This window comes from Narcine bancroftii, chromosome 1 (assembly GCF_036971445.1).
Source record: "Narcine bancroftii isolate sNarBan1 chromosome 1, sNarBan1.hap1, whole genome shotgun sequence".
In the NCBI taxonomy this organism is placed as follows: domain Eukaryota; kingdom Metazoa; phylum Chordata; class Chondrichthyes; order Torpediniformes; family Narcinidae; genus Narcine; species Narcine bancroftii.
The window spans coordinates 64,858,032-64,878,184 of record NC_091469.1 but is presented as its reverse complement, the minus strand read 5'-3'; the positions used below and the strand labels follow the sequence as shown (position 1 = coordinate 64,878,184).

The 20,153-nt window shown below is 42.5% G+C and overlaps 1 protein-coding gene across 5 annotated transcripts in view; it reads right to left on the bottom strand.

The window, feature by feature from the left end:
- LOC138758934 (guanine nucleotide-binding protein G(I)/G(S)/G(O) subunit gamma-7) overlaps window positions 1-20,153 on the bottom strand; it is a 293,656-nt gene that overhangs the window by 103,281 nt on the left and 170,222 nt on the right. For 4 of the 5 annotated variants that reach the window (XM_069928582.1, XM_069928573.1, XM_069928563.1 and 1 more), the window contains one exon: window positions 14,898-14,933. The exons of the other annotated variant lie outside the window; for it this stretch is intronic. The gene's annotated coding sequence lies outside the window, so the exon portion shown is untranslated. The remainder of the gene's footprint in view (window positions 1-14,897; window positions 14,934-20,153) is intronic. 5 annotated transcript variants of the gene reach the window in all.

The following is a 20,153-nucleotide window of genomic DNA, read 5'->3' as shown; positions in this document are numbered from 1 at the left end:
TTGGTGATGTTATCCTGAGGCACAGGTTCACTTTACACTTCAAAATGTCATGTAAATCATGATCCTAATCAAATGATCAACAAGAAAGCTAACCTCAGTGAAGACTGATGTCAAATAAGAGCCTTGTTATTGTTCCAAACCTTTCACACAATCTTTTTTGCTGCAATATTGTTTCTCACCTCCATCAAACTTTCCATGGACATGGAGCTAATGAATTAGTTTGTTCATTAACTCAACTAATCTTCAGAATTAATCCATGCACAGTGTCTTTGAAGGGGCTCTCTTTTGCTTCTCTTTTTCTGACTGGTGGGGGCCGGCCTAGTGGTGCCTTTTTAGCAAAGAAAAGTTAACAACTTTTGTGTATTTATGTACATGATAAAAAATAAGCCAATGAAAAAGATCAATAATTCCACCTGTATTCTAGATGCAAGACCATCTCAATAACCTCAAATGGAGCATTCAGCTTCATTTTTATGCATTCTATCAACTCATTCAGTGAAGAGGAGGACAGGATGGGAGTTACAGTCTCTATATGCCGGACAAAAGTCTTTTTTAACCACCCGATCAGACTGGCCTCTTCTTCCTCAGGAGTTTGTGGAGGTTTGGTATGACATTGAAAACCTTGAAAAAATTTCGGATGTGTAGTTGAGTGTGTGCTGACTGGCAGCATCAGCCCAGGACATCACAGGCAAAACTCTTCCCACCATGGAGAAAACCCACATGGAATGGTGCTGACAGACAGCAGCAGTAATCATCAAGGATCCACACCACCCAGGACACGCTCTGTTCTTGCTGCTGCATCAGGAAAGAGGTCTAGGTGCCACAAGACTCATACAAATAGGTTCAGGATCAGTTGCAACCCCTCTACCATGAGACTCCTAAACAACAAACTCATCCAGAATCATTTAAGGATATTAATTTTGAACATTATTTATTATTAAATATTTATTTTCTATATTGCACAATCAGTTTGTTTGCATGTTTATTTATGAGCTGCATGGTTGGGGTTGCAGTTAGTGCATCATCTTTACAGCACCAATAATCAGGACCTCGGTTCAAATCCTGCACTGTCTGTAATGAGTTTGTATGTTCTCCCTGTGGCATGGTGGGTTTTCCCTGGGGGCGTCCGGTTTCCTCCCACCCTCTAAAACGTTGGAGGACAATTGGGTATAAAGTGGGCGGCACGGACTTGTGGGCCAAGATGTGCTGTATGTCTAAATTTTAAAAAAATCTCTTATATGTATTTTTATCTTTTTTGAGTACAGTTTTTCCATGACTGATAAGTAGAAATTCTGCCTTGTCCACAAGTAAAAGAATCTCAGGGCTGTATGTGATGTCATGTCTTCTTTGGCTTGGCTTCACGGACGAAGATTTATAAGGGGGTAAATGTCCACGTCAGCTGCAGGCTCGTTTGTGGCTGACAAGTCCGATGCGGGACAGGCAGACACGGTTGCAGCGGTTGCAGGGGAAAATTGGTTGGTTGGGGTTGGGTGTTGGGTTTTTCCTCCTTTGTCTTTTGTCAGTGAGGTTGGCTCTGTGGTCTTCTTCAAAAGAGGTTGCTGCCCGCCGAACTGTGAGGCGCCAAGATGCATGGTTTGAGGCAATATCAGCCCACTGGCAGTGGTCAACGTGGCAGGCACCAAGAGATTACTTTAGGCAGTCCTTGTACCTCTTCTTTGGTGCACCTCTGTCATGGTGGCCAGTGGAGAGCTCACCATATAACACGATCTTGGGAAGGCGATGGTCCTCCATTCTGGAGACGTGACCCACCCAACGCAGCTGGATCTTCAGCAGCGTGGACTCGATGCTGTCGGCCTCTGCCATCTCGAGTACTTCGATGTTAGGGATGAAGGCGCTCCAATGAATGTTGAGGATGGAGCGGAGACAACGCTGGTGGAAGCGTTCTAGGAGCCGTAGGTGATGCCGGTAGAGGACCCATGATTCGGAGCCGAACAGGAGTGTGGGTATGACAACAGCTCTATATACGCTTATCTTTGTGGGGTTTTTCAGTTGGTTGTTTTTCCAGACTCTTTTGTGTAGTCTTCCAAAGGTGCTATTTGCCTTGGCGAGTCTGTTGTCTATCTCATTGTCGATCCTTGCATCTGATGAAATGGTGCAGCCGAGATAGGTAAACTGGTTGACCGTTTTGAGTTTTGTGTGCCCGATGGAGATGTGGGGGGGCTGGTAGTCATGGTGGGGAGCTGGCTGATGGAGGACCTCCGTTTTCTTCAGGCTGACTTCCAGGCCAAACATTTTGGCAGTTTCCGCAAAACAGGATGTCAAGCGCTGAAGAGCTGGCTCTGAATGGGCAACTAAAGCAGCATCATCTGCAAAGAGTAGTTCACGGACAAGTTTCTCTTGTGTCTTGGTGTGAGCTTGCAGGCGCCTCAGATTTAAGAGACTGCCATCCGTGCGGTACCGGATGTAAACAGCGTCTTCATTGTTGAGGTCTTTCATGGCTTGGTTCAGCATCATGCTAAAGAAGATTGAAAAGAGGGTTGGTGCGAGAACACAGCCTTGCTTCACGCTATTGTTAATGGAGGAGGGTTCAGAGAGCTCATTGCTGTATCTGACCCGACCTTGTTGGTTTTCGTGCAGTTGGATAACCATGTTGAGGAACTTTGGGGGACATCCGATGCGCTCTAGTATTTGCCAAAGCCCTTTCCTGCTCACGGTGTCGAAGGCTTTGGTGAGGTCAACAAAGGTGATGTAGAGTCCTTTGTTTTGTTCTCTGCACTTTTCTTGGAGCTGTCTGAGGGCAAAGACCATGTCAGTAGTTCCTCTGTTTGTGCGAAAGCCGCACTGTGATTCTGGGAGAATATTCTCGGCGACACTAGCTATTATTCTATTTAGGAGAATCCTAGCGAAGATTTTGCCTGCAATGGAGAGCAGCGTGATTCCCCTGTAGTTTGAGCAGTCTGATTTCTCGCCTTTGTTTTTGTACAAGGTGATGATGATGGCATCACGAAGGTCCTGAGGCAGTTTTCCTTGGTCCCAACAAAGCTTGAAAAACTCATGCAGTTTGACATGCAGAGTTTTGCCGTCAGCCTTCCAGACCTCTTGGGGGGATTCCATCCATACCTGCTTTTCAGTTGTTCAATTGCCTTATATGTCTCATCCTGGGTTAGGACCTCATCCAGCTCTAGCCTTAGGGGCTGTTGAGGGACCTGGAGCAGGGCGGAATCTTGGACTGAGCGGTTGGCACTGAAAAGAGATTGGAAGTGTTCTGACCATCGGTTGAGGATGGAGATCTTGTCGCTGAGGAGGACTTTGCCGTCTGAGCTGCGCAGCGGGCTTTGGACTTGGGGTGAGGGGCCGTACACAGCCTTTAGAGCCTCGTAGAAACCCCTGAAGTCGCCAATGTCCGCGCTGAGCTGGGTTCGCTTGGCGAGGCTAATCCACCACTCATTTTGGATCTCCCGGAGTTTGCGCTGAAGATGGTTGCATGCGCGACGGAAGGCTTGTTTCTTCTCTGGACAGGACGGCTTTGTAAGGTGAGCCTGGTGGGAAGCTCGCTTCTTTGCCAGCAGCTCCTGGATTTCCTGGCTGTTATCGTTGAACCAGTCCTTGTTTATCCTGCTGGAGAAGCCCAGTACCTCTTCAGTGGATTGCAGTATGGTAGTCTTCAGCTGATCCCAGAGGGTTTCAGGGTCGAGTCCGTGAGGCGGATTGCATCGTCGAGCTTTGCTTTGAGGTTTGCCTGGAAGTTTCCTCTCACTTTGTCTGACTGCAGGTTTCCAACATTGAACCTCTTTCTGGGGCTTTACTGTTCCTGGGCTTTGGCTTGAAGTGAATGTTGAGCTTGCAGCGAACCAGCCGGTGGTCAGTGTGGCAGTCCGCGCTGGGCATGACCTTGGTGTGGAGCACATCTCATTTGTCTCTTTCTCGCACCAGGACGTAGTCCAGGAGGTGCCAGTGTTTGGATCGGGGATGCATCCAGGTAGTCTTCAGGCTGTCCCTCTGCTGAAAACGGGTGTTTGTAATGACAAGCCGCTGTTCTGCGCAGAGCTCCAACAGGAGGCGCCCATTGTCGTTGCACTTGCCGACACCATGCTTGCCCAGGATTCCTGGCCAGGTTTCTGAGTCTTTGCCGACGCGAGCGTTGAAGTCGCCAAGGATGACCACCTTGTTGGCTGTAGGGGTGCGTTGAATGAGGTTGCGCAGGTCAGTGTAGAACTTGTCCTTTTCTGCTGGTTCCGCCTGGAGGGTTGGAGCATAGACACTGATGAGGGTGATGCGACGCTTGTTTTGAAGGGGGATTCGCATGGACATGATCCGGTCCGAGTGGCCTGTCGGGAGGTTTTCGAGTTTGGAGGCAATGGAGTTCTTGACCATGAAGCCTACACCAGATAGGCGTCGTTCATCCAAAGGCTTCCCAGGCCAGTTGAGTGTGTAGCCCGCGCCGCGTTCTTGGAGGCTGCCTACATCTGCCAGGCAGACTTCACTGAGAGCTGCTATGTCGATGTCAAGTCTGAGGAGTTCATGTGCAATGAGGGCAGACCGATGTTCAGGTCGGTGGCTGTCAGCTTTGTTTAGCATGGTTCTGATGTTCCAGCATGCTAGCTTGAGTTTGTGAGCATCTTTTGCCGTAGAGGGGGAGGACGTGGAGGGGGAGGATGTGGAGGGGGAGGACGTGGACCTGTCCTCGGGCCTGCGCAAAGGAGCTTTTAGGTGGAGAGCAGTGCGTGCAGTACTGGCCCCACCCTTTACACCCATGGTTCGTGTGCCGTGGCCAAGCAAGCTGGGACGTGGCAGCGAGGTCCTTGGGTCGTAGGTTTTATATCGGAGTGGCCTTCTCCTATGCAGGTTTCTTACCTGGGCTGGAGGGGCCTGCCTCCCCTCTTAGGTCGGTCCATACTGCCCGGACCGGGGCCGGGGCCGCTGCTGCTCTCCCTGTGCCCGGACTGGGGCCGCCGCCTCCAACTCTCTGCCCGGACCGGGGCCTCCACCTGCCTCACTTGACTGAGGCCGGGGCCGCCGCCTCCCCCTTGCTCCTGCCCGGATCGGGGCCGCCTCCGTCTACCCTCTGCCCGGACTGGGCCGGGGCCGCCGCTGCTCTCCCTGTGCCCGGACTGGGGCCGCCGCCTCCAACTCTCTGCCCGGACCGGGGCCTCCGCCTGCCTCACTCGACCGAGACCGGGGCCGCCGCCTCCCCCTTGCTCCTGCCCGGATTGGGGCCGCCGCCGCCTACCCTCTGCCCGGAACGGGCCGGGGCCGCCACTGCTCTCCCTGTGGCCGGACTGGGGCCTAATATATATGTGAATTTTGAACTAAAAAGTTATGTTTTAATAATGCTAAAGGGTAAGCAGCAGTATATAGACATTTGGTACGTTGATTACTATTGCTGCGGGTAAAAAAAAGACCAATTATTGAGATATTTGGATTGGGTTAATCCAAAAATTTTAAATATCATTCAATATATTCAATATCCTGTTTGCCCACCAGCCTGGACTCTCATTAATTTGCCTATTGCACCAGCAGATTGACTGAGGATGCCAATTCCACAGCACTTCTCTCTGCCCTGATCCTTTTGGACAGCCTCGACTCTTACATCAGAATTGCTGTTAGTTGACTTTAGTTCAGCATTCAATATTGTGATTCCCTCCAAGCTGATCATAAAACTTCACCAGCTTGGAATCAGCTCATCCCTCTGCAACTGGACCGTGGACTTCCTGACTAATGACCCCAATCTATTAAGTTAGACAACCTCCCCTCCTACATTCTCACCCTGAACACCAGTGTACCTCAGTGCTGTGCTCTTTTGTATTCCATTTTCACCTATGACTGTGTTCCTGTACATGGTTCTAACTCCATAATCAAGTTTTCAGATGACACCACGATGCTTGGCCTGATCAGACGGAATGATGAGACGGCTTATAGCGATGAGGTCCAGCACCTGGCTGCATGGTATGCCGACAATAGCCTGATTCTTAACACAGAAGACTAAGGAGATCATTATAGACTTCAGGTTTGCTGGGAGCCACACTCATACCCATATCTACATCAATAGAGCTGTAGTGAAATGTGTATCAAGCTTAAAATTCCTTGTTGTCCACATTTCTGATGATCTCACCTGGCCCCTGAACTCTTTCATCCTGATCAAAAAGGTGCAACAGCGCCTTTATTTCCTGTAGAGCATCAAGAAAGCTCACCTCTGCCCCATGATATTGATGGATTTTTATCACAGCACCATTGAGAGCATACTCACCTAAAGCATCTCACTGTGGTATGGCAACTGACCACAAAGCACTCCAGTAAACTATGGACTTTTTACTCTCCTTCCATCCGGTAGGTGCTGCAGGACCCTTTGCTCCTGATCCAGCAGGCTCAGGAAGAGCTTCTTTCTTGAGGCTGTGACCCTGCTGAACCTTGCATTACAGTGCTGAGCAGTATTGCACCCATATTGCACTGTCAGTACTTTTATACTTGTTTGCTTGCTGGAGCGCTTGCTTTTATTCATAGTTAAATGGCACCATGCTTTGTACTTCTGGTTAGATGATAATAGCATTTTATTGGCTTTGTATCTGCACTTGGCAGAATGACAATAAAGTTGAATCGAATCGAATCGTACAAGAAAAATTCACGGAGGTCAGGTTTAGGCAATTACTAAAGGGAAGGGTAAGAGAGATCATTAAGTTTAAGTATGCTGGAAATTAAAAATCATTATTAGGCAGCCACTCTGAAACCAGCATCTGTGCTTAAATGAAATCAAAATTTAACCTCAAACCAAAATAAATATGCTGAAAAATTTTCTTTAGGCCTCATTCAATGTGTCAAAATTAAAATGAATGACTGTATGATTTATAATACGTGGAGACTTAGTTTGATAATAAATGTCACACAGAATGCACACTGAATTACATTCTGGAGCTAAAAACAAAGCGCTGGAGGTTAGGTGGACTCAGGCAGGGTGGAGGATGGTGAGCAGATGGAACCAAGTGGTGGTGGGGAAGGGGGTGTGAGTGGGTGGAGACAGAGCCAGGTTAAAGCAGACAAAGAGGGAAAAACTATCGAATGGGGCTATGTTGGGGGAGGCAAGGGTGAAGATGGAGACAACTGCTGGAGGGAGATAAAACTGAAACACAAAAGCTGCCAGGGCAGGGATCTGATATTTATGGAAGGCAATAATGGGAAGTCTTAAGGTAGAGGTGGAGGGCAGAGGCAGATGCAACTAGATGGTGGGGAGTGGAATCCAGTGGGTGAAATGTGTGAGCAGTAGGTAGATGCCACCAGCAAGTTGGCAGCGGTGGGTGGGGGGGGGGGGGAGTGGATGGTATGAAAAACATTGAGGGCTGAAGGGCCTGTACTGTGCTGTAATGTTCTATGTTCTATGAAAATGGGAACAATGAGAGGACTGGAGGAGCATCAGTAAGAGAAACAGGAATCTAAAATTGGAAAATTTTCATACCACTGGGTTGTAAGTGTTGTTCCTTTAATCTGAGTTGGGCCATACTCCAGCAGTGGAAAAGGCTGGGGACAGACAGGACTATATGGAAATGGGGATGGGGGGGTTTGAAATAGCATGCAACTGGGAGCTCTGGATTGCCATTGCGCAGAGATGCTCGGCAAACCAGTAATTTTGTCTGAGTTTGGTCTCACTCTTAGTTGCATGATCTTCCTATAAGCTCTCTGAAATAAAAGCAGTGCACTTAGAAAAGGTTTTGTGGTTCCAGTCATAACTTAGAAGGAATACATAGCTTTGCTCTTACATGCATTTCCCACCGAATTTGGAGACATCCTTTGGGTATACAGAGCCTCTCATGTTATAAATGACCTGACCCATGGAAATTTGACTTTATACCAATTCTTCCATGCATTTTTAAAGATTTTATCATGCTCTTAATAAAAATAATAAAATGCTTCATGAAATTCATTGATGATTGGATACAGTATATATTTCATCGAGAGAGAGGCTTGGGTAGATATTGTAGGGACCTTAGAATTTAAAATATCCTTAGCTACAGGTGAGGTGCCGGAAGATGGAGGCTAGTTAATGTTGTTCTGTTACGAAAGGCGCTAAAAATAATCTGGGAAATTATAGTTTGTTGGGCCAGGTAGCTAGTGGGTACGTAACAGGAAAATATTCTAAGGTACTGGATACATAAGCACTTGGATAGGCAGGAACTGATTTGGGATAATTAACACGGCTTTGTGCATGGTAGGTTATGTCTAACCGACCTTATAGAATTTTTCGAAGAGGTTACCAGGTAAGTAGATGAAAAAAAGACAGTAAATATTGTCTACAGGGATTTAATAAGGCTTTTGGTAAAGTTGGCCACGAGGGTTCAAAGGTTCTTTTTATTTTCAATAAATTTAATAATACATTAAATATAATATAAATATATGCTTACTGATTATAATAGCTTTGTATAAAGTATTATGTTACTTTCTGTATTATTATGTATTCCATATACACTATGTATTTACATGTTTTATTATTATAAAATCAATAAAAAGATTGAAAAAGCAAAGAAAAAATATAATATACATGATCAAATTTTACCTGGAGTATGGCAAACAAACATTGCCCAATGTCCCCAAACAATAGGAGAAAAAGAAGAAAAAGATTGGATAGGTACATGGATGGGAAGGATATGGAGGGCTTTGGCCCAGGTGAAGGTCGATGGGACTAGGTGGAATAATAGGTTGGCATGTAGTCTACCTCTCCCCTATTGATGTGATCTACCGGGATCATTGTCTGAAGAGAGCATGTAAAATCATTGAGGACCCCTTTCACTCCGCACACAGCATCTTTCAGGTTCTCCCATCGTGGAAGCAACATCAGGCTGAGAAACAGCTTCATTCCATGGGCAGTGAGAACGCTGAACCACCAAAGTAACTGCTTACACTAACCATCTGAGACTCTCAAAGCAATATTCATTTATTTATATGTATAAATTTAATACTTGTCCTGCATATGTATTGTTTGTCTGTGTGTATATGTGTTATGTCTGGTTGTGTGTCTGCATGTTTTGCACCGAGGACCAGAGAACGCTGTTTTGTCGGGTTGTGATTGCACAATCAGATGACAATAAACTTGACTTGACTTGAATAGATGGATCAGAGGGCCTGCTTCTGTGCTGTAGTGTTCTATGTTTCTAAGAGAGCTGTCTGCCTGACAGGCAACAAAATTTAAGGCCATCTGAGGAATAGGCCCTGACTCACTCAGAAGGAAGGATACAGTGATTAGCATTGAAGAAAACGTCACAGAGCCTGAAGAATGGAGGACTTCTGGTTCAGCTTGTACCCCTCGAAGTATGGGGGCCACTCTTATTGTACCACTGTGTCACACTTGGTGGCTACCTTCAAATTAAACTGGAACTTTCCATCTATCACATTACTCAGCCTTTAAGCATCCCTGTATTTTCTATGGAATTGTGGGCATATACATTTTTAGCCTCTGTATGTCCATTAATAAGAAAATTCAGCTGCTTTATTGAAGTTAAAAAATTTCTTCTGACTTCAGCAAACAACAGCCATGAAAGTACACAATAATGGGAAAAGCACTTTGGTTCTTACATAACTGCTCAGTGAGGTTCTCTAAGCAGTGTCTAATTGCTTTTCTGATAAATTCTAATTACATCTGATGTCTTTCATTTTCCTTGTTTGGGTGTTGAGGTTTGAGTAAGAGTACATTATTCAGGATCAGCTAGTCATGGGCTAGATTTATGGGATTAGTCATTAAATAATTCCTGAAATTACTTCACTGTACTGAGAAGAACATGGCACCAGACCCTACAACAGTGGTTCTCAACCTTTTTCTTTCCAATCCTATATACCACTTTAAGTAATCCTCATGCCATCGGTGCTCTGTAATTTGTAAGGATTGCTTAAGGTGGTACGTGAGTGGGAAAGGAAGGTTGAGAATGACTGCTCTAGACCCAATTGTTACTGAAATATTTAACTTGAGAAAACTTGTCATTGGCCCATTTCCTTTGGAGTTATGAAACTGTGAGTCAATTTGGTACGATTAAAACAATGGTTTTCAAACTTTTTCTTTCCATCCACATACCACCTTAAGCAATCCCTTACTAATCACAGAGCACCTATGGCATGGTGAAGAGTGGAAAGAAAAAGGGTGAGAAGTGTTGGGTATAAGCCCGCCCTCTGCTGGACATCATGACGTCCACATCATGATGTCACCCTTCCATAGCTATGAAACCCTGTGTGTCAGTAGCCAGGTTAGTCTAATAGAAGTAAAGGATGAGAAAGCATCATGTCTCTGAGTCTTAATTGTATGAGTGCACACACAACAATGGTAACGAGAAAGAAAGATCAAACATGGTATTGGAACACAAAAACTAAAAACACAGTCGATCAACTAAAGGAAATACTAACGTCGACAAATAAGATGCTGATCCACTACGACCCTAGTAAAGAAGTTACACTCACCGTGGATGCTTCACCAGTGGGACGAGGAGTGGTACTATCCCAAATCACAGAAAACGGTAGCAACCAGTAGTGTATGCTTCGCGAACATTAACCACAAGTGAATGGAATTACGCCCAACTAAAAAAAGGATTGGCTATAATCTTTGGTGTGTTAAAAAAAATTCTACCAATATCTTTACGGAAGAAAATTCACCCTGATCACAGACAACAAGCCTCTTAGTTTAATCCTGGGGCCACACAAAGGTATACCAGTATTAGTTGCGGCCAGAATTCAAAGATGGGCCATGCTACTAGCCGTGTATAACTATGATATAAAACATAAACCAGGAACACTCAACAGCCATGCAGATGCCTCATCACACATGCTGCTGAGACAGAACAACGAGAAGAAATTATTAAATGGAGAGCAGAGGCAGCAGCCGTCAACCCAAAACAATTTCAACGACTGCCCATTACAGCCCAGATGATCACAAAGAGGCAACATTAAGCAAGATCCTTTACTTCACCCTTAATGGGTGGCCTGAATCAGAAGTCATTCAACAATATCTAAAAATTTACCACTCACGCTGCCATGAACTATCAGTCAAAGAAGGATGTTTACTATGGGGTACCCGTACAATTATTCCAGCCAAATGGCAAACTACCATGTTATCAGAACTACACCGCAACCATTTGGGAATGGTACGAATGAAGGCACTGGCCTGGGTGCATGTCTGGTGGCCCTCCATAGACAGAGATATTGAAACAACAGTAAGAGAATGCAAAATATGTCAGTCAATGCAGCCAAAAATGCCACAAGCTGAAGCTAACCCATGGAAATGGCCATCCAAACCCTGCCATCGGATTCATGTAGACTTCGCTGGACCATTCATGGGTGAGACTTTCCTAATAGCTGTGGGCGCACACTCCAAATAGCCAGTAGTTTCACAGCTGAAAAACACCAAAGCCACTTACAGATTGACTCATGAATTAGTTACGGACAATGGGCAATTTACATCAGAACATTATAAAAAACTTATGTGCAACAACATTATCAGACATAGTTTGTTCACACCCTATCACCCAAGTACTAATGGGGAGGCAGAATGTTTTGTACAAACATTCAAAAAAGCAATGAAAACCATGAAACTTCTAAATGCTCTTTGACACACAAAATCGCAGATTTCCCGTTGGGGTACAGAAACATGCCGCACTCTACCACAAAAAACCCCAGCAAAACTAATTTGGCCACAACCTGCAGACCAGGCTGTCCACAGTTCATCCAGATGTGGGTCTCCGATTGCAAAAAAACGGCATTACCACAGAACTCACCGAGAACATTGGAAGTGGGCGAGAGAGTTCTGGTACAAGATTATAGACAATATAAAGACTCATGGGTGGTAGGAGTAATCTTACAAAAATTGATACACTGCTCATACTCTGTTCTAGTGGGGGACAGATTGTGGAAGTGACACATTGACCAATTATGAGCACTGACTGCCTCATAAACTGGAGGCCGAATGAGGGGGGCAGAGACGGTCGCGGAGCCATGTGAGGAGACCAGGAACTGAGACATGCAGTCAAGAGAGCAGCGAAGATGGGCAGTCACCGCTGAAGATCAGTGAAGGCGGGCAGTCACTGTCGACCTAACTATCTACAGGTCCCGACCAGACAGGCACAGCAAACCACGCCGAGGCGGTCTGAAAGAGGAAGAAGACTTTAAGGACTATGTGCCCTGATTATTATAAAACACTTTCCCTTTTATAATTATAATTACTCATGAGATATATTCTAATTCTCACTTGTAGTCCTGGGCCCGATGTAATCTTATTAGTTCGAAGGGGCCCAGTCAGCATTGATCGCACGGGGGAAAGAGTGTTGGGTATAAGCCCGCCCCTTGCTGGACTTCATAACACCCATGTCATGATGTTACCCTTCCATATATATAAAACCCTGTGTGTCTGTCAGTAGCCAGGTTAGTCGAATAGAAGTAAAGGATAAGAAAGCATCATGTCTCTGAGTCTTAATTGTGTGAGTGCATACACAACAAGAATCACAATAACATATCTGTATGCTACCTCCATTGGGTCAAGACCATTTTCTACTTATTGCAGAAATTTTCCATTTATTCAATGGGCACAATAGGAAGAAAGGATGTTAGAAATTACCGTAAGTGAAATAAGATGATTAGATGTGGATAAGAGAAAGCTGTCCTTTGGAAAATGTGCAAAGACATGCATGCAATGTTTTCTGTCAGAAGAATATCAAAATGATGAATAATTTTGATAAATCAGAAGACTTTTAATCACTGTGTAGAAGTATGAATCATTGACAAATAAATATAAAATATAAACAGCTAAAAAGCTAATTATTATTAATTATTTCAGCTGGTGTGGTCTTGAATGTGAATAACTGATTTGTCAAGTGGACTGATTATATCCATACGTACACCTCAATAAGATACGAAAACATGCAGCTAAAATGAAAATAAGCTTCCAATAATTTAATCTGTTGCTATACCCAACACCTTTCCATCCTTATATTTGGAAAAGACTGCATGGATAAAATATAGTTTTATGGTGGGAGATTTGCTATTTTTTTTAAAGGAGATGTTAAACAGTATAATTGCTGAATTTAATTGTCCAATTTTTTTCCTATGTAAGAGGTGATGCCATGATGTGATTTCCATGCATCATTAAAAGAAAGTGAGCACAGCATGCTCTCCAAGTATTGGTGTACCAGGCTGATCAGCCTAATTCACAATCCCTCAGTGTAATTGCAAAACAGGTATATTTCTTTACATGTTTGTTTGAGTATCAAAAAGAGCTTGAATATTCCGAGCAAACCACTTGCCAGAATTGCCTCAGCAGGTCGAACTCTGGAAGTGAGGGCCAACCATTCATGAGCTTTCACACCAATTACACTGACCAGACAATTGGCTCAAATAGCCTGTCTCCTCCTTGACCAAATCAATCAAAAGGAGATCAGCCCCACTTCTTCTATGCATTACTGAAGAAAATTAAGAATATTCTACATACTAATGAGGTCTGCAAAACTTGTCACATTTCAGTGCTAGAAATTCAGTATTTGAAAAAAATGATGTAAATAAAACAGACTTGCAAAATTATTTACCTGTGATTGTTTAAATTAGATTCACTCAGCATAAGCCATTTGGCGAGCAGGAATTTAGTTTTGAGAGACAGGCAATGATATCCTTTACGAATTTGTTTGGAGATTTCCTTTTCAGGTAACCTGCTTTGTATCAGAACTGGCCAATTCCACTAGAGTTATCTAAATGTAATATTAATTCTCTTTTTCTTTCTCCACAGACATTGCTTGAACTGCTGGGCATTCCAACATTCTCTTTTTGGCTTCTGTTCTCTCTACATCTTAGAACTGCACTTCACAGTTTTTTGTTTTTTCCTCTTCCTCCATTTAGCCTTTATAGTATATTAACCTGATAGCTTTGGAAGTAGCGTTCCACCACAGCAACCCTGATTTCATTGGAAATATCCAACCATCCTCCGTCCCTTGTGTAAGTTAAAGCAGAATATTCTTCTCCTTTCACAAGTTCAGACTTTGACCTGAAACACCCCATTTCTGATGCTGTCTGACCTCCTGAATGTTTCTATGATTTTTGTTTTCATTTTAGATATCGAGTTTCTGATTTAAAGATGAGGAAACCCAACACTGCAAGTTTGTTTCCATGTGAATCACCTTATCTGAAATCTGGAGTTTATCGTGTGGAATTTTGCCAAGGGAATTTCAACCAAGTGACACTGTTCTCAGCATTTTCTGCTTGTATAAAACCAGCAAAAGTTATTTTAAGTTTTATGTGGAAGTTATAGAATAAAATTCCACATAGGTGGAGGATATAAAATATTAAAAAAAGGAAGAAAATCCAGATATCTGGAATTTCCACTTGAAATATGGAGTAAATGAATATCTACAATCATTTTGTTACAGCTTTGAGTCTATTATGTCTGAGATGGTATATTACACCAGAAGCTAAATTACTGATGTTCATGCAAAATATTTATTATTCCAAAAGCTGACATTTCAGTGCTTCAGCCTTTAGTCACACTTTATGAGTTCAGGCAATTATGGCATGACTAGATACTTTAGAGACTGATTCATCATGTGATTATTTCAGAAGGTTAATGTACAGATTTTCAGGACCTTGATGAATGTATTTCCATGAAAGAAATTGAGTCGTTGTGAATTTCACCAAAGCTTTTTAAGCAGAACTTCTCGTGGCTTAATCTGAGTCACACATTGAATTAATTCCACTGTTCAATGACACCAGGAACTATTATCCTCTTCCTATAGTATAGTATTTAAACTATGGTACAATGTATGGTGGGGGAAGACAAGAGGCACCTGTCAAATATCACAGTTTCACATCCTACACAAATAAAATGCCGAATAACTGCACAAGCTTGTAGTCTAAGGTCCTGCTAAGCTCATGCTCTGCTTGCTGGTCAGTGTTTTGCTTGTTCAATAGAAAGTCAATAACAAAGTCCATACCTCACTCTTTTGTTTCCAGGAAAAGTGCTCTCCAGTCTGCATATAATGTTAGAAAAAAAATACATTAATGCTTTATCTTTGTTGAAAAAAGATCATGCATACATTTCTCAAATATATATGTTTGTTATAGATAAATCAAAATTTTATTGAATACTTATTTTGGGAATTATTTTTATCAAAATGGAAATATTGGAGAAAACCATTCTCAGTCAACCTGTGTACGCCTTAATATCCTCAGTCACAGTAACTAAAAAGCTCCAGGAGCATCTAACTTATTTCAAAAGAGAAGTAAAGACACAATGCTCGAGAAACTCAGCGGATCAAACAGTGTAAAAATAGATGACCAATGTTTCGGGTTTGAGCCCTCCATTACCTTGAGTTTTGTGTGTTGTGTCTTTACTTCAACTTCAGTGTCTACAGATTTTCATGTTTTACTTTTTCAATAGAGAACTAGTTGAGTCTACAACTTTACCACTATTCAATTTTTAAGCATATGAACATAACAAAATGGCAACATTCCTAGATGGTCATATTATGGATCAGGGTTTTAAAACCAATTATTGCTGAAATACAGATCTGTCTAGTCATAGTCCTGCTGTACCACTGCCCTTCCCTTTACTTATATCCTTAAACTTGGGTATGTTAACAAAAAGGAATCAGATGATGTTGGTGAGAATGTTGCATCAGGTGATTTGCAAGTGATGAAGGATCTAGGGAAATGAAGAATGGTTCTCAATGTTCATCCCTATCAGAGGGCAGATTAACTGTCATATGTGGCATTTTTCTTACAACATATAAGAACAGGCTTGGTGAAAGTATGGGAATTATTTGTGATCTAATTAGATATACTAGATATTAGATACAGATGTACACCTAAAATTACCCTCCATTCTCTCTCCCTAGGATTTTGATTTTTTAAATTTTAGCAAAATTGCAGAATTCTGTGCAAATTCAATTAGTGGGCATGGTCCATTTAATAAAAATATAAAGAAAACTATCACAGTTGAGCCTGATCCTATTCTCACCCAAAGTCCAAATTCCATAGATTTGTAAGGCCTTCTGTTTCAGCATAGGTTTGAGAATTCTCGTGATCATCAACTTTTTAGTTTGTGGACAACAATATCAAGTAAATTCTACCATTGTGGTCTTGAATGAAACCAGATACTTTAATTTAGTCTAGACCAGAGCCCTGGAGCTATTTTACTTTGTATAATTCATTAGAAAACGAAAAGGTCTGTGTAAATGCTGTGTGTAAAGAATACAAAATACCATTTAAAATTTCTTCTCAACATTTTGGACTCTTAGAACTTATGCAATACAATACTATTTACTATGCAACATTAGTACATTTCATTAGAACTTAATTCAGCAAGCAGGAAATACGTGAGATAATTTGCATCGTTGCTTTAGGTGTGTGACTGTTTTCAGTATTATTTGATGAATCTATGACTAGTAGCTACACTACACAGAGTATTTAATACATTATTTTGAAGTCATTTTCATAGAAGTGAGAAAACAAAACCATTGGAAAACCTTTTTTTCCTAGAAATACAATTGAATCATGGTTTCAGATTCCAACAGTAATGAATGCTGCAACAATGGTGTTCCTTTGCTTGGAAAATAATAAGTTTTGTAACGACTATTTTTTCTTTACAATTGCTTGGAAGATATCAGAATGTTGTTGCCCATGACACATTCAAACAAATCCATACTAAAGCTGAGGAGTTTTCCAAAGTGCATTAAATTATATTAAACATTGTTAACGTTATTATCAATTGCTGTACATTGTTACAAGCTGTTAAACCTTGTTAGACATTGCTAAAACTTTGTTAAACGATCAATAAAAATTGTCAGAACATTCTAATTTCTTCTATTTCATAGAACAAAAGAACTAAACAAACATATGTAATTTCTCTAAGCCATAAGACCTTAGCTTGAAGATGCTACTAGGGGATACACAAAGAATATGTAAACTACATCTTGAAAGCCACAAAGGGAATTTGCTTGCAAGCATGAAATGCATTTTAAGCCTTACAAGTTTCTTTGTTCATCTTATTAACAGAAAATTTGATTAAATACAAATTATAGCACCTCCAAAAAAAAGATGTAAATGCACATTTACAAGGATCTAGATAAAAGGTAAATTGGTCCAAGGCAAGGTGAACAACTAGAATTGATTTTCAGCATTCTGTAGATGTTGGAACTTTTAAATGTGATAAAAAATAGGAAATGCTAGAAATACTTAGCAGGTCAGGCAGTGTATGTCAAAGGAGAAGCACCAAATGTTTTTGGCCTGAGCATTCATTACAGTTGTGACATTTGGCCTTTCCCAATTCTGACAATGGGGTTTCATACCCAAAATATTTCAACTTTTTCTCTTTCCACAGATTCTGCCTGACTTATAGAATGCTTTCAGCATTTCCTATTTTTCACTCAATTCAGAATCTCATTTGCATATTGGCCTTAAGTACGAAGAAGAAAAGTGTTCCCTCATTTTAATTAAACTAATGTTCCCAACTGAATAACGATAGTCTACCAGATGTAGTTCCTATGGTTCAATATTGTACTTTTCTTTGAGGATGGAGTATTCACTATAACAATAATATCGTACTCACAAACTAAATGACTGAAACCGGGGACAAGAGTGTTAACATATGAGGTACGTTTAATGGCTCTGGGCCAGTACTTGGCAGTTTCGAAGGAGGCTGGGGACCTCATCAAAATATAATGAATATTGAATTTTCTAGATAGAGTGGCCATGAAGGAGGTGCTTCCAGAAGTGGGAGAGTCTTGTACCAGAGGGCAAGGCCTCAGAATAAAAGGATGTCCATTTATAGAACAGAGATGAGGAGAAATTTCTTCAATCTATGGAACTTGTTACTGCACACGCTGTGAAGGCCAAGCCATCAGATATATTTAAAACAGAGGTCGACAAATTCTTAATTAGTAACGTTTTCAAAGGTTATGTGGAGAAAGCAGGGGAATGGGGTTGAAAAGAAAAATACATCATCCATGATTAGATAGCAGAGAAAATTCAATGGGCCAAATGACCTAATTCTTCTCTGAAGTTTTATGGTCTTACAGTAATTTCAAGAGCTAATGTAGGGATGGAATTAATATGAACTTGACAAGTAAATGCTCAGTGCTGTTTAAGTGCAAATTCTTATTCATATAGTGGCACTTGCAGGAATATAAATGTTAATATATTCCAAAATTGATAAATAATTTATTCAAGTAGTTTTCCTATGACAGTATAACTCTAATAATCTACTGGCGGCCTATTCAGAACTCCAGATTGTTTGACTCATAAGATGATGTGTCCTGTCCCTCTTCATAACTTACAATTCCCACTCTCCATTTAACTTGAATTCTGGTTCCTGCATTTCCATTGAACTTGGCAGGGTTACTGTAGAATTTATTGTGAATATTATGTTACACTGATAATAAGTGAATTACAAATTGTTCGGGTTGTAGTGGCCCACTACCCACAAGGCAACCCAATACACAAAATGGCAGACGAACACGGTGATCTCACAAAGTCCATGCACAAAGTCTTCTCGGCCAACTGCTCGCATGGCAGGAAACAGTGAACAATTGCGGGAACACTGATCAATCAGTGGCCGGCACGCCGGTGACGCCACTTTCGCTGACAACAGTGGGAAAACTGAAACCAGTGGCGGGAAGCTGGGCTTATATATGCAAGGGCAAGGAGAGTAATAAATGACTACAGTCACATTGAGTGTGTGCCATTATTCTGCTCTCTGCTGTAGCACTTGCTACATTTGTGACCCCAACTGGTCCAAACGGTATTTGGACTCGAAGATGAACAATCAGTCAACGCTCCACACAGTTTCTTTGAAGCTGCCAAAATTCTGGATATTGCAGCCATTGGTGTGGTTTGAACAGGCTGAAATCCAGTTCCAGCTCCATCAGATCTCTGCTGATGCCACTAAGTACTACTATGTGGGGAGTTCACTTGACCAAGACACAGCAGCAAAGGTTGTGGATTTCCTGTGGCAGCCTCCAAAATTGGGCAAATATGATGCCCTTGAAGAGCTTTTAACCTGCACTTATGGGCCCTTAAGGTGTGAGCGCACTGCCTAAATGCTGCACATGGATGGCCTGAGGGACAGGTCCTCATGAGTAACATGATGGTTTTGGCTGAGGGGCACAAGCCTTGCCTTCTTTTTGAGCAGGTTTTTCTGGAACAGCTGCCTGAGGATATCAGACTGCTGCTCTCCGATGAGGATTTCAGTGACATTGGGAGAGTTGCAGCCCTGGCGGATGTGCTCTGGAGAACAAAAAGGGACAGCAGCACTGTGGTGGAATAGATTGCTAAGCCTCGCACGCAGCAAATGACAAGGCTGAAACAATCGACGGAAAGGCAAGTGGACTCCCCCATCGACCAGTATTATTTTTATCATCAGTGATGGGGTGCAGAGGCCTGCTGATGCTGCTGCCCTCCCCCCTCGCATGTTACATGGAAAAGCCGAGGCCAGCCGTTGCTAATGGCTATCGTGATTGGCCAATGAGACAGCCTCCTCCATGTCTGGTACTCCATCTCAGGTCGGTGTTTCCTGGTCAACATGTGTGCCGAGATCAGCATCCTTTCCCCGCAACCTACGACACCTGGAATGGGAAGTCAGGCCCGGCCCAGAGGGCAGTGAACAGTAGCAGTACAAGTTCCTTCAGCACCCGCACCATCTCACTCTGCTTTGGCAACAGCCGTTTCATGTGGACCTTCACAATGGTGGCAGTGGCACAGCCGCTCCTGGGAGCAAACTTCTTCCAGGCCCACTGTCTATTAGTGGACATAAGAACATAAGAACAAAAGAAATAGGAACAGGTATAGGCCATCCGGCCCATCGAACCTGCTTTGCCATTCAATAAGATCATGGTTGATCTGATCATTGACTCAGCTCCACCTACCTGCCTTTTCCCCATATCCCTTAATACCTTTTTTATGTAAAAATCTATCTAACTGAACCTTAAATATGTTTAATGAAGTTGCCTCAACCGCTTCGCTGAGTAGAGAATTCCACAGATTCACTACTCTCTGGGAAAAACAGTTTTTCCTTATCTCCATCTTAAATCTACTCCCCTGAATCTTGAGGCTGTGTCCCCTAGTTCTGGTCTCATCTACCAGTGAAAACAGTTTTCCTGCCTCTATCTTATCCATCTCTTTCATAAATTTATGTTTCTATAAGATCTCCTTTCATTCTTTTGAATTTGAGTGAGTACAATCCCAGACTATTT